The 17,975-nt window shown below is 43.5% G+C and overlaps 1 protein-coding gene across 9 annotated transcripts in view; it reads left to right on the top strand.

Annotated features, from left to right (window-relative positions):
- The window catches only part of LOC127580854 (polycomb group RING finger protein 3), a 215,606-nt gene that overhangs the window by 54,411 nt on the left and 143,220 nt on the right, over positions 1-17,975 (top strand). Inside the window, exon 1 of one of the 9 annotated variants that reach the window (XM_052034854.1) lies at positions 17,387-17,412. The exons of the other annotated variants lie outside the window; for them this stretch is intronic. The gene's annotated coding sequence lies outside the window, so the exon portion shown is untranslated. Of the gene's footprint in view, positions 1-17,386; positions 17,413-17,975 lie in introns of those variants that run through there. 9 annotated transcript variants of the gene reach the window in all.

The following is a 17,975-nucleotide window of genomic DNA, read 5'->3' as shown; positions in this document are numbered from 1 at the left end:
ATTTCTTATTCTGAACCTGTGCTCCCTTGTCCTGAATTACCTTATGAGGAGAAAAACCTTTCCAGCATCTTGAATCCCCTTCAAATCTTGTAGATTTCAATAAGTTCTCCTCTCATTTTTCTAAACTCCATTGAGCAGAGGCACAATCTGTTCATTTGTTCCCTAGAAGCCTTCTTACTAGGAACCAAACTAGTGAACCTTCTCTTTACTGCTGAGAGTGCAAGTATATCCCTTCTCAAATGGTTTTCCAGATGAGGTTTTGCCAATGTCTTGTACAATTGTAGCAAGACTTCCCACGTTATTCCATCCTCTTTGTAATAATAAACGACATTCTATTTGCCTTTCTAATTGCTTTTTATTTTTGCACGCTAATCTTCTGTGTTTTATGTACAAGGACACACAGATCCTTCTGTACTGCAGCATTCAGTTTTCTCTCCCACTTAAATTATATTCGGCTTTTCTTTTTGTCAAAGTTAGTAATCTCTTATACTTCATTTGCTGGTTTTTTGACCACTTAATCTGTTTCCCTCAATGGACTCTTTACCACATGTTTTTGTATTGTAGAGAAATGTGACCTCAGTATAGTCCGTCCCTTTATATAAGTCTTTGATATAGATTATAAATAGTCAAGGCCCTAGCACTGATACTCTTGCACCCAACAAGTTACATCTAACCTGAAGATGACCCATTCATACCAACTCTCCTTTTTCTGATACCAAACCAGTTTTCACCTGCATCCCCTCCCTCCCCACCCCTCTCTCAATGCCATGAGCTCCAAACTTGTCCAGTAAGTTGGTGTTAAATTGATGGGCTGAAAGCCTCCTTTTGATCTGTTAGCAAACCTGCGTGTATCCATGTTTTTAAAAACACAGAACATAGAACAGTACAGCATTTGACAGGCCATTTGGCCCACGATGTTGTGCTGAACTTGATAACCAATTACACTAAATGTCCTCCTCCTGTGTGTCATCCATATCCCCCCATTCCCTTCATCTTCATGTGTCTGTCTAAAAGCCTCTTAAACTCCACCTAACTACCTTCTTCCACCACTACCCCGGCAACCCATTCCAGTCACCTACCGCTCTCTGTGTAAAAAAAAAACTTGCCCCTCATGTCGCATTTAAACTTCCCCCTTTAACCTTAAAAGCATGTCCTCTGGTGTGTGACATTTCTACCCTGGGGAAAAGATTCTGACTGTCTATCCTATCTATGCGTGGCTGAGGGATTGGAGTGAGGGGCAGGGATTCAGATTTCTGGATCATTGGGGCCTCTTTTGGGGCAGGTATGATCTGTACAAAAAGGACGGGTTGCACTTGAATCCCAGGGGGACCAATATCCTGGTGGGGAGGTTTGCTAAGGCCACTTGGGAGAATTTAAACTAGAATTGTTGGGGGGTGGGATCTGAACTGGAGAGACTGGGGAAGAGGTGTTTGGCTCTCAAATAGAGAAAGCTTGTAGTCGGTATGAGAGGGAGGATAGGCAGGTGATAGAGAAGGGACATGCTCAGACCAACAGTTTGAGATGTGTCTATTTTAACGCAAGGAGTATTGTGAACAAGGCGAATGAGCTTAGAGCTTGGATGAATACTTGGAGCTACAATGTGGTGGCCATTACAGAGACTTGGATGGCTCAGGGACAGGAATGGTTACTTCAAGTGCCGGGTTTTAGATGTTTCAGAAAGGACAGGGAGGGAGGCAAAAGAGGTGGGGGAGTGGCACTGTTGATCAGAGATAGTGTCGCAGCTGCAGGAAAGGTGGACATCCTGGAGGGACTGTCTACGGAGTCTCTGTGGGTGGAGGTTAGGAACAGGAAGGGGTCAATGACTTTACTGGGTGTTTTTTATAGGTCGCCCAATAGTAACAGGGATATGGAGGAGCAGATAAGGAAGCAGATCCTAGAAAGGTGTGATAATAACAGAGTTGTTGTGATGGGAGATTTTAATTTCCTAAATATCGATTGACATCTCCATACAGCGAGGGGTTTAGATGGGGTGGAGTTTGTTAGGTGTGTTCAGGAAGGGTTCTTGACACAGTATGTAGATAAGCCTACAAGAGGAGAGGCTGTGCTTGATTTGGTATTGGGAAGTGAACCTGGTCAGGTGTCGGATCTCTCAGTGGGAGAGCATTTTGGAAATAGTAATCATAATTCTATCTCCTTTACGATAGCATTGGAGAGAGATAGGAACAGACAGACTAGAAAGGCATTTACTTGGAGTAAAGGGAATTGTGAGGCTCTCAGGCAGGAAATTGGAAGCTTAAATTGGGAACAAATTTTCTCAGGGAAAAGTACAGAAGAAATGTGGCATAGTTCTGCATAGGCATGTTCCAATGAGACAGGGGAGTCACGAGAGGATACAGGTACCATGGTGTACAAAGGTTATAATAAATCTAGTCAAAAGGAAAAGAAAAGCTTACAAAAGGTTCAGAGAGCTTGGTAATGTTAGAGATCTGGAAGAGTATAAGGCTAACAGGAAGGAGCTTAAGAAAGAAATTAGGAGAGCCAGAAGGGGACATGAGAAGGCCTTGGCGGGCAGGATGAAGGAAAACCGCAAGGCGTTCTACAAGTATGTGAAGAGCAAGAGGATAAGATGTGAAAGAATAGGACCTATCAAGTGCAACAGTGGGAAAGTGTGTATGGATCCAGAAGAAATAGCAGAGGTACTTAATGAATACCTTACATCAGTATTCACGATGGAAAAAGATCTGGGTGATTGTAGTGAGGAGTTGCAGCAGGCTGAAAAGCTTGAGCATGTAGATATTAAGAAAGAGGAGGTACTGGAACTTTTGGAAAGCATCAAGTAAGTCGCCGGGACTGGATGAGAAGTACCCCAGGCTGCTGTGGGAGGCAAGGGAGGAGATTGCAGAGCCTCTGACGGTGATCTTTGCATCATCAATGGAGACAGGAGAGGTTCCAGAGGATTGGAGGGTTGCAGATGTTGTTCCCTTATTCAAGAAAGGGAGTAGAGATAGCCCAGGAAATCACAGACCAGTGAGTCTTACTTCGGTGGTTGGTAAGCTGATGGAGAAGATCCTGAGAGACAGGACTTATGAACATTTGGAGAGGTATAATATGATTAGGAATAGTCAGCTTGGCTTTGTCAAGGGCAGGACGTGCCTTACAAGCCTGATTGAATCTTTTTGAGGATGTGACTAAACGCATCGATGAAAGGAGAGCAGTAGATGTAGTGTATGTGGATTTCAGCAAGGCATTTGATAAGGTACCCCATGCAAGTGTTACGAACCAGCAACAAAAGAAACACACTGAGTCATGATTCAGTGTTTAAAAACTATTTTATTAATCACTACTTATGGTAATAAGAAAAATAAAAGTAAAAATGTTAGTATGTTAGAAGTAAAAATGTTAAACCTTGAACATTAACCCCAAAAACTAAACTCTTCGTGTGTGTGTGTGTGTGGGGGGGGGGGGGGGGGGGGGGCAAAGTCCCAAACTCCCAAGTCCAGGAATGGTTCTTAAAGTTCAGTTCCGCAAGCCGTAAGGTGAAACATAAGCGAAGGCTTCTTCAACAACCACCGTTGTCTGAAGATAAGAAGTAGAGCACATAGAGAGAGTAATTACGAAATCCAAATGTTCCACGATGGAACCCAAACGACACCTCAGTGTTTACTCGGTAGTGACTTCCTCACCCCGAAAAGCATCCGAATCGTGGCCGACCACACAAATACCTGTTTCCTTCTACAGGTCAGCAACAAAGTGAACTCCACCGGATTACTTCTAATTTCCATACGTGGATTGTAGTAACAGACACAGTTATTGTTGCTCATCCATCGATAGAGAAACTAGCAGGCTGGTCTCTCTCTCTCCTCTCTCTCTCCCTCCCCTCTCCCTCCCCCCTCCCTCCCCCCTCCCTCCCCCCTCCCTCCCCCCTCCCTCCCCCCTCCCTCCCCCCTCCCTCCCCCCTCCCTCCCCCCTCCACTCCCCCCTCCACTCCCCCTCTCCACCCCCCTCCCCCTCTCCACCCCCCTCCCCCTCTCCACCCCCCTCCCCCTCTCCACCCCTCCCCCTCTCCCCCCCTCCCTCTCTCCCCCCCCTTCTCTCTCTCTCTGACTGACTTCGACTGACCTCTTCAACAACGTCATTACATCCTTTATCTTTGGTTGACGTAAGCACGCCACACACACACACACTACTAACTCTACCTTAAAGGGACATTCATCGAGTCCGTAACACCTCCCACCTAAAAAGAATTTTTCCCAAGAAAAATTTTAACCTCACATACAGTTAGTAATGTTAATGATTATCATGCTACACAATTACAGAATATCAGATTAGTACAGATACATTTCCCATTTAACATCTTTGCCTTTAATGTGAGTTATCATGAGATCAAACTCTTGCAAAATTAAACTCCGGTTTAACAGCCTTCTGTTCTTGTTTTTGACTCGGCTCAGAAACACCAATGGGTTATGATCTGTATACACAGTCAATGGTTTCTGAGGGGTGCAAACATATACACTGAAATGTTGCAAGGCTAAAACAAGCAACAGTAATTCTTCCTCTATGGTGGAATAATTCTTTTGATGCTCATTTAATTTCTTTGAAAAGTAAGCTACAGGATGGTCAATATCATCAAGGTCACCCTTCTGCAACAACACAGCTCCTGCAGCTTCATCACTGGCATCTACTGCTAATGAAAATGGCTTTTCAACGTCAGGTGATTTGAGCACAGGATGGTAACATAAAATGGCTTTCAGCTTCTCAAATGCTTCTTGACAAGGATCTGTCCAAACAAACTTCACTCCCTTCTTCAGAAGATTAGTTAGGGGAAGAGCAACATCAGCAAAATTTTTACAAAAGTTTCAATAATATCCAACCATTCCCAAAAATCTTCTAACAGTCCTTGTACCCGTAGGAACAGGGAACTCAGATATTGCTTGAACTTTTGCCTGAACAGGAGCTAACTTGCTTTGACCTACAATATAACCAAGATACGTCACGGTGGCATGGCCAAATTCACTTTTAGCCAAGTTAACTGTAAGGTTAGCTTCGGAAAGTCTTTCAAACAACCTTTCTAACGCAGAGATGTGATCCTCCCATGTATCATTCCCTGTCACTAAGTCGTCAACATAGGCATCTGTATGTTTTAACCCATGAATCACTGAATTAATCATTCTTTGAAATGTTGCCGGAGCATTTTTCATTCCAAATGGCAAAACATTATATTCATAATGTTACAAAGTTACAAAGGCAGAAATCTCCCTTCCTCTATCTGTTAATGGAACACACCAGTACCCTTTTAATTGGTCAATCTTTGTAAGAAATTTAGCCTTTCCCACTCTGTCTATGTAATCATCCACCCTAGGAATATGGTAAGCATCTGACTTCGTTACAGCGTTCACTTTCCTGTAATCTGTGCAAAATCTAACAGTTCCATCAGGTTTAGGCACAATAACACAGGGCGAACTCCAGTTTGAAGCGGAACGTCTAATAATATCATTTTCTAACACGTATTCAATCTCCTGGTCAACAAGTTTACTTTTTTCCTCATTCATTTGATAGGGGTGTTGTTTGATTGGTTTTGCATCCCCAACATCAACATCATGAGCAATTATCGACGTTCTGTTTGGAACATCTGGGAATAGGTTTTTAAATTTTAAAATTAATTCTCTCATCTGTTGTTTTTGCGAAACTTGTAAATGGTCCAACTTCATTTCAAGGTTCTCCAGGATATTTTGGTTTTTTAGTTTCGATGGAACAATATTTGGTCTAAATTGGCCTTCCTCATTATTAACATCAGGCATTCTAGAAACAACCTTCTTATCATCCACCATGGCCACAACTGAATCTCTCTCATAATAAGGCTTCAGCATGTTTACATGACAGAGTTGTGTTTTCTTGCGTCTATCTGTGTTTTGATTATATATGTCAAATCAGTTACTCGGGATTCAATAACATATGGTCCAGAAAAACGAGATTGCAATGGATTATTTTGGCTAGGGAAAAATACTAACACCTTTTGTCCCACTGCAAATGTCCTAGGCCGAGCACGTCTGTCAAAACATGTCTTCATTCTTATCTGGCTGGTTTTCAAATTCTCTCTCTCTAGCTGGCAGACTCTCTCCAACTGAGTTTTAAATTTTTGGACATAGTCCAACAGAGACCAAATGCACTTCCTCATTAACCCATTGTTCTCTTAACAATTCTAAAGGTCTTGTCACCCGATGTCCAAATACAAGCTCAAACGGACTAAATCCTAATGACTCCTGTATTGATTCTCTAACGGCAAACAAAAGTAAATGAACACCCTCGTCCCAATCCTTTGTGTTTTCAAAGCAATAAGTCTTCAACATATTTTTGAGAGTAGAATGAAATCTCTCCAGAGCTCCCTGAGATTCTGGGTGAGATGCAGATATACAATCTGCTTTGCCCCCAGCTCATAGACTAGTTGTTGGAATAAATTAGACATAAAATTACTGCCTTGATCAGATTGGATTTCTTTTGGCAAACCAACCAAAGTAAAAAATTTTAAAAGAGCCTTTGACACAGTCTTGGCCTTAATATTTCTAAGTGGTATTACCTCTGGAAATCTAGAAGTTGCACACATGATGGTTAACAAATACTGATTTCCAGCCTTAGACTTTGGCAATGGACCAACACAGTCCACAATCACTTTCGAAAAGAGTTCACCAAAAGCAGGAATTGGCTTCAACGGAGCCACAGGGGGTTTTTGATTTGGTTTACCTACCATCTGACGTGTGACAGGTTTGACAAAACATCACCACATCTTTTCTCAAACTGGGCCAATAGAATTGTTTCAATGTCTTCCCTACAGTTTTATTCACACCAAAATGACCACCCAAAGGCATACTATGGGCCAGATTTAAAATCTCATTCCTATAAACTTTTGGAACCACAACCTGATAAATAACTTCCCATTCGTCATTAACAGGGACATGAGGAGGTCTCCATTTCCTCATTAACACTCCATTTTTGACATAATATCCAATTGGCACTTTTTCAATCTCATCACATGAGAGTGCTTTTTCTTTCAATTCCGTAAGCTCAGGGTCCTTCGTCTGTTCCACCATAAATTCTTTCCTCGACAAAGGCAAATCTTTAAATTCAGGCTCACTACAAGGATTTTGATCCTCCAGTGAAGACAGAAAAGTCTCAGACAAGGCATCATAATTTTCTTCCTGTTTAGAACTGTCAGGGAACCACACCAGGCTGCACAGGACTGTCGGCCTTGGCTAATTCTTTAGCTCTAGCTCGAGTCACTGCACAGGATGGGTAAACACCTGGATCATTCTCAGACTCATCAATCCTTGGTTTGGTCGTTAACCATACCACAGGGACAAATTTTCCATCTGCAAGGTCATTCCCCAATAACAAAGAAACTCCTTCCACTGGTAAACTAGGTCGTATCCCTACCTCGACAGGTCCTTCTACGAATTTTGACTTTAAAATCACCTTGTGCAAAGGCACAGACATGGTGTCACCTGTAACACCTCGCACTAGATTTACCTCACCAGTGTCAGTTTCTTCACCAAAATTTAAAACACTGTCCAGCAAGAGAGATTGACAAGCCCCAGTATCTCTAAGGATTTTCACTGGCACCTGGGGTGACTCATCATTCAGTGAAACAAAACCCTCTGATACATAAGAACAGAATTCCTTTCTCACCTCCTCCAACTTTTCAGCCTTTACCTCTGGCAAGGACTGATCTTTAACAACATCTCCCAAACCTTTTTGATTTTTAATTACCTGAAAGCAAGCATTGGGGACGGCTTCCTTCCTTTTCTTCAAAAGGGCACAATTAGCTATTACATGGCCAGGTTTCTTACAGTAATAACAAGTACGCTCAACAGGTTTCTCCAGCACTGGCTTCTTTTCATCCTTCCCTTTTTGATTACCTCCCAATTTAATCTCTGGTTTACCTGGATTGTCCTTATATAACTCTTTTGAAAGGTTTTAGGTGGTCCCCATTTGGATTTATGGGTTAAAATATAATCATCTGCCAACCTAGCAGTTTCTTGTAAAGTTTCCACCTCCTTTTCATTTAAATATGTTGTTATTTCAGCTGGGACACATCTTTTAAAGTCTTCCACTAACGTCAATTCTTTCAATTTATCAAAATCCCCATCTACATTTTTAGCCATGCACCATCGTTCAAAACATATTCTCCTTCCATTGGCAAATTCCATGTACGTCTGATCTGCAGATTTCTTCGTCTCTAAATTTTTGTCTATAAGCTTCAGGTACCAATTCATAGGCCTTTAGCACAGCTTGTTTTACCTTTGTATAATCAGCTGCATCCTCAACAGACAAAGCAGAATAAGCTTTTTGAGCTTTACCTTTAATTACACTCTGTAACATAAGAGCCCATCCTTCCTTTGGCCAGTTTGAACTCTCAGCAACCTTTTCAAAATGTTGGAAATACTGATCAACCTGATCTTCCTCAAAAGGAGGGACTAATCGAACCTCCCTACTGGCTAAAAAGCCATCATCAGAATCAGAACTCTTTCGCTTCACTTCTAACTCATGCTGTTGCTGTTTTTCCTTCTCCTCCCTATCCAGCTCCATCCTCCTCAATTCCATCCGGGCCTTCCTTTCCTCAAATTTTAACCGAGTTAGTTCCCGTTCAGCCTCTAACTCTAGCTTCCTTTGTTCAGCCTCTAGTTTCCTTTGTTCGGCCTCTAATTTCTTTTGTCCTAACTCGAACTTTATTCGCGTTTGTTCTAACTCTATCTTTGCTAACTGCACCTGGCTATCAGGAATCTCTGACTCACTCCCAGGAAACTGTTCTAACTCTTCCTCCTCCAAATCCACTGGTTGAAAAGTCACATCCGAAATCACTGGTTTAATCTCAGGAAACTCGACTACCTCACCTCAAACACTTCCTTCTCCAAATAATAGTCAACTATCATTCTATGAATAACTGCTTTTTTCATAGACCGCTTTACTGTTTTAAGGTTTAGCCTTGTAGCAATTTAGAGGGCTATGGGTAAGCCTAGTAATGTCTAAGGTAGGGACGTGTTTGGCACAGCTTTGTGGGCCGTAGGGCCTGAATTGTGCTGTAGGTTTTCTATGTTTCTCATAATTTTGAAAACCTCTATCAGTCTCCCATCAGCCTCCGATGGTCTATGGAGAACAACCCAAGTTTGTACAACCTTATAGCTAGTGCCCTCTAATCCAGGCAGCATTCTGGTAAACCTCTTCTGCACCTTCTCCACAGTCTCCACATCCTTCCTATGATGGGGAGACCAGAACTGCACACGATACTGTGGTCTGACTAAAGTTTTATATAGCTGCAGCATGACTTCCGTACTCTTATACTCAACACCCCTACCAATGAAGGCAAGCATGCCATACACCTTCTTTACCACCTTATCCACTTGTGTAGCCACTTTCAGTGAATTATGGACCTGGACCCCAAGATCCCTCTGTACCTTAATGCTATTAAGGGGCCTACCTTTAACTGTATATTTACTCCTTTCATTTGATCTCCCAAAGTGCAACACATTTGCCTGGATTAAACTCCATCTGCCACTTCTCTGCCCATATCTATAACTGATCTATATCTCACTGAATTCTTTGATAGTCCTTTACACTGTCCACAACTCCACCAATCTTGGTGTCATCTGCAAATTTGCTGATCCACCCATCTACATTTTCATCCAAATTATTGATATATATCGCAAACAGCAGAGGTCCCAGCACCGATCCTTGTGGAACACCACTGTTCATGGACTTCCAGCCAGAATAACAGCCTTCCACCCCTATTCTCTGTCTTCTGTGAACAAGCCAGTTCTGAACCCAAACCTGTAACTCAACCTGGATCCCATGCATCTTTATCTTCTGAATCAACCTACCATGAGAGACCTTATCAACTGCCTTACTAAAGTCCACGTAGATAACATCCACTGCCTTACCCTCATCAAGCACCTTTGCCAACTCCTCAAAAATCTTAGTCAAGTTTATAAGACATGACCTGCCCTGAACAAAGCCATGCTGACTGTTCTAAGCAGGCCATGCCTTTCCAAATGTGCATAAATCCTATCCCTGTATCCTCTCCAATAGCTTCCCTACCATTGACGTGAGGCTCACTGGTCTATAAGATAAGAGAAGATATCTTTATTAGTCACATGTACATCAAAACACACAGTGAAATGCGTCTTTTTGCGTTAAGAAAATGCTGGGGGCAGCCCGCAAGTGTCACCACTCATCCAGCACCAACATAGTATGCCCACAGCTCCTAACTTGTACGTCTTTTGTTTTGGAATGTTTGGAATAATTACCTGGATTATCCCTATTTCCCTTCTTGAACAAAGCCACAACATTTGCTACTCTCCAGTCCTCTGGGACCTTGCCTGTTGCTAGTGAGGACACATAGATTTTTGTCAAAGCCCCAGCAATCTCCTCACTTGCTTCTTTCAAAATTCTGGGATATATGCCATCAGGTTCTGGGGATTTATCCACCTTATTGTTTTTCAGAAGACCCAGCACTACCTCCTCCTCAGTCTCAAAATGTACCAGCACATTATCATCCCCCACTCTGCCTTCATTAACCCCCAGATCCTTCTCCTTGGTAAATACCAACACAAAGTTCTCATTTGGTGCATTAGCCACTTGCTCTGACTCCAAGCACAAATTTCCTCCTTTATCCTTAAGTGGACCTACGTTCTCCTTAGTTATCATCTTTTTAGTAATATAAGTATAAAATGCCTTGGGATCATCCTTGATCCTGCTCGCCAAGGACATCTCATGGCCCCTTTTGGCCATCCTAATCACCTGCTTGAGCACTTCCCTGGTATAGAACAATTACAGCACAATTCAGGCCCTTGGCCCACAAAGCTGTGCCGAACATGCCCCTACCCTAGATATTACTAGGCTTACCCATAGCCCTCTATTTTACTCAGCTCCATGTACCTATCTAATAGTCTCTTGGGAGACCCTATTGTATCAGCCTCCACCACCGTTTCTGGCAGCCCATTCCATGCACTCACCACTCTGAGTAAAAAAACTTACCCCTGACATCTCCTCTATATCTACTCCCCAGCACCTTAAACCTATGTCCTCTTGTGGCCACCAATTCAGCCCTGGGGAAAAGCCTCTGACTATCTACCCTATCTATACCTCTCATCATCTTATACACCTCAATCAGGTCCCCCCTCATCCCCTGTCTCTCCAAGGAGAAAAGGCTGAGTTCCCTCAACCTGCTTTCATAAGGCATGCTCCGCATTCCAGGCATCATCCTTGTAAATCTCCTCTGCACCCTCCCTATGGCTTCCACATCCTTCCTGTAGTGAGGCGACCAGAACTGAGCACAATAGTCCAAGTGGGGTCTGACCAGGGACCTATATAGCTGCAACAATACCTCCCGGCTCCTAAATTCAATTCCCTGATTGATGAAGGACAATATACCATATGCCTTCTTAACCACAGAGTCAACCTGCGCAGCCGCTTTGAGTGTCCTATGGACTCGGACCCCAAGATCCCTCTGACCCTCCACACTGCCAAGAGTCCTACCATTAAGACTATATTCTGCCAACATATTTAACCTACCAAAATGAACCACTTCACACTTATCCGGGTTGAACTGCATCTGCCACTTCTCAGCCCAACTCTGCATCCTATCTATGTCCCGCTGTAACCTCTGACAGCCCTCCAAACTATCCACAACACCCCCAACCTTTGTGTCATCCGCAAACTTACTAACCCACCCCTCCACTTCCTCATCCAGGTCATTTATAAAAATCACAAAGAGTAAGGGTCCCAGTACAGATCCCTGAGGTACACGACTGGTCACCGACCTCCACTCAGAATACGACCCTTCAACAACCACTCTTTGCCTTCTGTGGGCTAGCCAGTTTTGAATCCACACTGCAGTGTCCCCTTGGATCCCATGTCTCCTCTCCTTCTCCATAAGCCTCGCATGGGGTACCTTATCGAATGCCTTGCTGAAATCCATATACACTACACCTACTGCTCTCCCTTCATCGATGTGATTAGTCTCATCCTAAAAAATTCAATCAGGCTCGTAAGGCAGGACCTGCCCTTAACAAAGCCATGCTGACTATTCCTAATCATGTTATACCTCTCCAAATGTTCATAAATCCTGCCCCTCAGGATCTTCTCCATCAGCTTACCAACCACTGAGGTAAGACTCACCGGTCTATAATTTCCTGGACTATCCCTACTCCCCTTCTTGAATAAGGGAACAACATCCACAACCCTCCAATCTTCTGGAACCTCTCCCGTCTCCATGGATGACACAAAGATCATCGTCAGAGGCTCCGCAATCTCCTCCCTCGCCTCCCACAGCAACCTGGGGTACATCTCATCTGGTCCCGGCGACTTATCTAACTTGATGCTTTCCAAAAGTTTCAGCACCACCTCTTTTCTAATATCTACATGCTCAAGCTTTTCAGGCCGCTGCAAGTCCCCACTACAATCCCCCAGATCTTTTTCTGTGGTGAATACTGACATAAGGTATTCATTAAGTACCTCCGCTATTTCTTCCGGATCCATACACACTTCCCACTGCTGCACTTGATAGGCCCTATCCTTTCACATTTCATCCTCTTACTCTTCACATACTTGTAGAACGCCTTGGGGTTTTCCTTAATCCTGCCCGCCAAGGCCTTCTCATGTCCCCTTCTGGCTCTCCTAGTCTCTTTCTTAAGTTCTTTCCTTTAAGCCTTGTACTCCTCCAGATCTCTAACATTACCTAGCTCTTTGTACCTTTTGTATGCTTTTCTTTTCCTTTTGACTAGATCTATTGTAGCCTTCATACACCACGGTTTCTGTATCCTGTCATGACTCCCCTGTCTCATCGGAACATGTCTGTGCAGAGCTCCACACAAATATCCCCTGAATATTTGCCACATATCTTCTGTACTTTTCCCAGAGAACATCTGTTCCCAATTTAATCTTCCAATTTCCTGCCTGAGAGCCTCATAATTCCCTTTACTCCAAGTAAACACCTTTCTAGTCTGTCCGTTCCTATCCCTCTCCAGTGCTATCGTAAAGGAGATAGAATTATGATCACTATCACCAAAATGTTCACCCACTGAGAGATCTGACACCTGACCAGGTTCATTACCCAATATCAAATCAAGCACAGCCTCTCCTCTTGTAGGTCTATCTACATACTGTGTCAAGAACCCTTCCTGAATACACCTAACAAACTCCACCCCATCTAAACCCCTCACTGTCTGGAGATGCCAATCGACGTTTGGGAAATTAAAATCTCCCATCACAACAACTCTGTTATTCTCACATCTTTCTAGGATCTGCTTCCCTATCTGTTCCTCAATAACCCTGTCACTATAGGGCGGCCTATAAAAAACACCCAGCACTGTTATTGACCCCTTCCTGTTCCTAACCTCCACCCACAGAGACTCCGTAGACAATCCCTCCACAATGTCCACCTTTTCTGCAGCCGTGACACTACCTCTGATCAACAGTGCCACTCCCCCACCTCTCTTGCCTCCCTCCCTGTCCTTCCTGAAACATCTAAAACCTGGCACTTGAATCAACCGTTCCAGCCCCGGAGCCATCCAAGTCTCTGTAATGGCCACCACATCATAGCTCCAAGTATTCATCCAAGCTCTAAGCTCATCCGCCTTGTTCACAACACTCCTTGCATTAAAATAGACACATCTCAAGCCTGTCTGAACACGTCCCTTCTCTATCACCTGCCTATGGTACTTACTCCTAGCCTGCTCGATATGAGAGCCAAACACCTCTTCCCCAGTCTCTCCAGTTCGGATCCCACCCCCCAACAATTCTAGTTTAAACGCTCCCCAGTAGCCTTAGCAAACCTCCCCACCAGTATGTTGGTCCCCCTGGGATTCAAGTGCAACCTGTCCTCTTTGAACAGGTCATACCTGCCCCAAAAGAGGCCCCAATGATCCAGAAAACTGAATCCCTGCTCCTTACTCTAATCCCTCAACCACGCATTTAACCTCCTCCTCATTCTGTTCCTATACCCACTGTCACTTAGCACAGGTAGTAATCCGGAAATTACTACCTTTGAGGTCCTGCTTCTCAACTTCCTTCCTAATTCTCTATAGTTTCTTTTCAGGACCTCATTCCTTTCCCTACCTATGTCGTTGGTACCAATATGTACCACGACCTCTGGCTGTTCTCCCTCCCCCTTCAGGATATCTTGGACGCAATCCAAAACATCCTGGACCCTGGCACCTGGGAGGCAAACTACCTTCCAAGTTTCTTTCCTGCGTCCACAGAATCGCTTGTCTGCCCACCTAACTATAGAGTCCCCTATCACTAGTGCCCTCCTCACTCCTTCCCTACCCATCTGAGCCACAGGGCCAGGCACTGTGCCAGAGACACTGCCACTGTTGCTTCCCCCAGGTAGGCTGTCTCCCCCAACAGTACTCAAGCAGGAGTACTTATTGTCAAGGGATACAGCCACAGGGGTACTCTCTAGTACCTGACTCTTCCCCTTCCCCTTTCCCTTCCCCCTCCTGACTGTGACCCAATTGCCTGATTCCGATGTTCCCGGCGTGACCACCTGCTTATAACTCCTCTCTATCACCTCCTGACCAGACGTAGGTCATTGAGCTGCATCTCCAGTTCCCTAACACGGTCCCTCAGGACCACAAGGGCCATTATATTCCACAGGGGTCAGCCTGATTTTAACATCCTCAATCTTACATATGCTTCCTTTTCCTTCCTGACTAAATTTAGGTCTTTAAACAACTGCTGCATGTCAGACGTGGACTTGTCCAACAGGAGCTGCTCCCAATCAATGCCCTGTAGCTCCTGTCTTATCCTGTCATAATTTGCCCTCCCCCAGTTTGGTACCCTTCTGCAAGATCCAATTTTATCCTTACTCATAACTATATCAAAACATAATGAGTTGTGGTCACTATTCCGAAAATGTTCACCCACTATTAGGTCTGTCACCTGGCCTGGTTCATTTCCCAAAACTAGGTCCAGTATGTTCTCTCCTCTAGTTGGACTCTCCACAGACTGTTTCAAGAACCCCTCTTGGATGCACTGAAGAAATCCCGCCCTGTCTAAGCCTCTTGTACTAAGGAAGTTCCAATCAATATTGGGGAAGTTAAAGTCCCCAATATTTTCAAATTTTCATATTACTCTTGACTCCTGTCATTTTCTGTTCCTTCCCAAGCCTTTCCATTCTCCCACAGGATGTCTCCTCAATCTGATCAGTATGCAGTGTTGTACTTTTTGATATGATTTCCGGATATGGGTAGCAGTATAGCGTCGTGCTAACCGCTACACTACCGTAACTTTGGTTTATTGGCAGTCAGTTCCTTCTAACAATGACTTCAGTGAATTTACAATTACTATTTTTCTTGCAGGGACGATATCTTATTCAAGTTGCTTGTTGTATCTTAAAATATTTTAATTGTTTTTATAACTTTTAATGAGAGGAAGCAAATGAATATGTTTATGATACAGAGGCAATTTGCAATCATCCAAATGTAGCACGCTGTCTCTTGTATAAAACAAGTTCTGTCAACAGTTTGCATTTCTATGCTACTGTACTGGCCTGCGCTAAAATTAGGGCGTTGTTAGTTGCAGATTTTTGTAATTTCACATTTCCTGAATACTGCAATATTTGAGTAGCACAGTGGGGCAGCTAGTTGAGTCACTGCCTCTTTGCAATTCTGCATGGCATTAATGTAGGATTAATGTAACTGGGTGGTAGAGTGGACTTTTGTTTTTTTTGTTCTAATTGTGTTCTTTCTTGTAAAAATTGTGAATAATTTATGTTTAATTTATGTTTTTCTTTTGAATGCAACTTATATGATACTATGTGTTTTTCATTGCACCTGTGCATACATGTACTTGTGTATATTGACAATAAACTCAACTTTGACTTCTTTGACTTTGGTTGATGGTCAGCACTGAACCAATGGGCTGAAGGGCCTGTTTCCGTGCTGCATCTCTCAATGACTCAAATTCTCATTATGTCCTTTGCATATATTTTCTCCCATTGATGTCTTCTCACAGAGAATGGTACCTTCTGAAATTTTAATACAGTAAGAGCGATACTCTCCTGTTTTTCAGCCGGTAGGAACTGTTGTCTTCCATTCTGACCTGCGAGGGTGCTCCCCACCCCCTGCCGTTCTCCTCCAGTTTAGAAATGATACTGTCCAATTATAATAATACAAGAAATAGAAGCATGAATGGACCCTTTGGATCCTTGTGCTAGCTCCACGATTTGATAAAGTTATGGCAGGTTCTTTACTTCAGCTCCACTTTCCTGCACTGAACGCATATCTTTTGATTTCCTTAATATTTAAGAAGCTATCAATCTCTGTCTTGAATTTACCCGGTGGGGACAGTCTCAACAGCTCTCAGGTAGGGAATTCCAAAGATTCATTGCCTTTTACCTACAGAAACTTTTCCTCTTCTCTGCCCTGATTGGCTAATCTCTTATTTTTAGACTGTGATCTCTGGTTTAAACACCCCAACCAGGGGAAACATTAGCTCTGTATCCATCCCATCAATCCCATTGAGAACTTTGTATTTTTCCATGGGATTACCTATCATTTTTATAACCTCAGGACAGTGTGGTCCCTTCCTGTTTAACCTCAACTTGTTCATCTGACCTGTTCAAAGTCAAGTTTATTACCATATGCACAAGTACATTTATGTACAGGTGCAGCAGCATCACAGGCATAAAGCATCAGATACACAACATTCACAGGAAAAATATAAATTATACATAAATTATCCAAAAATTATACAAGAAAGAACACAATTAGAACAAAAATAACAAAGTCCATTGTAGTGCAAAGTGGTCATAGTGTTGCTATACTGAGGTAGTGATTAGGGTTGTGCAGGTTGGTTCAAGAACCAAATGGTTGAAAGGAAGTAGCTGTTCCTGAACCTGGTGGTGTGGGACTTAAGGCTTCTGTACCTCCTGCCCAATGGTAGCTCCAAGAAGATGGCATGGCCCAGATGGTGGGGATCTTTGATGATAGATATTGCCTTCTTGAGGCAGTGCCTCCTGTGGATACCACTGATGGTGGGGAGGGATGTGCCCGTGATGTATTGGGCTGAGTCCACTACTCTCTGCAGCTTCTTATGTTCCTGTGCATTCAAATTGCCATGCCAGACCTGTTGGAACAGTATCAAGCCATTCTCTGGTACTGTTGGAATTGTGTCCTCCTGTTCTCATTTTCTGAGAGTCACTGGTATTTGCTCTTGAGTTGGTGATGCTAAGCGGTCTTTTTCAAGCACTGAAGATACACCGACAATGCTGTTGGGGAGGAAATTCCAAGACTAAGACTCAAGGAACAGTGATGTGTTTCCAAGTCAGGAGGTGTTCGGCTTGGATGGCAGTTTGTAGGTGATGGTGTTCCCTTATCTCCAAAGCCTTTGTCCTCTTTGGTTGCAGGGACCACATGTTTGGGAGGTGCTATTGGAGCAGCCTGAAGAAGTTGCTGCAGTGTAAGTAGTACGCATGACAGCTACTATTGGATGTGGAAGCTTTAGAGAGGGTGCAGAGGAGATTTACCAGGATGTTGCCTGGATTGGAGAGCATATCTTATGAGGATAGGTTGAGCGAGCTAAGGCTTTTCTCTTTGGAGAGAAGGAGGATGAGAGGTGACTTGATAGAAGTGTACAAGAGGCACAGATCGAGTGGACAGTCAGAGACTTTTTCCCAGGGTGATAATGGCTAACATGAGGGGGCATAATTTTAAGGTGATTGGAGGAAGATATAAAGGGGGATGTCAGGGGTAACTTTTTTTTTTACACAGAGAGTAGTGGGTGCGTGGAACACACTGCTGGCAGAGGTTGTGGGGGCAGATAAATTAGGGACATCTAAGAGACTCTTAGATAGGCACATGGATAATAGAAAAATAGGGGGTAATGTGGGAGGGAAGGGTTAGATAGATCTTAGAGCAGGATAAAATGTTGGCACAACATTGTGGGCCAAAGGGCCTGTACTGTGCTGTAGTGTTCTTTGTTCTATCCATTTTGGCAGGAAGAGCAAAATGTGAAGTGTACTG

The sequence above is a fragment of the Pristis pectinata genome, chromosome 2, assembly GCF_009764475.1.
Source record: "Pristis pectinata isolate sPriPec2 chromosome 2, sPriPec2.1.pri, whole genome shotgun sequence".
Lineage (NCBI taxonomy): Eukaryota > Metazoa > Chordata > Chondrichthyes > Rhinopristiformes > Pristidae > Pristis > Pristis pectinata.
The sequence above is the reverse complement of the archived record's forward strand: the minus strand, read 5'-3'. Positions and strand labels throughout refer to the sequence as shown.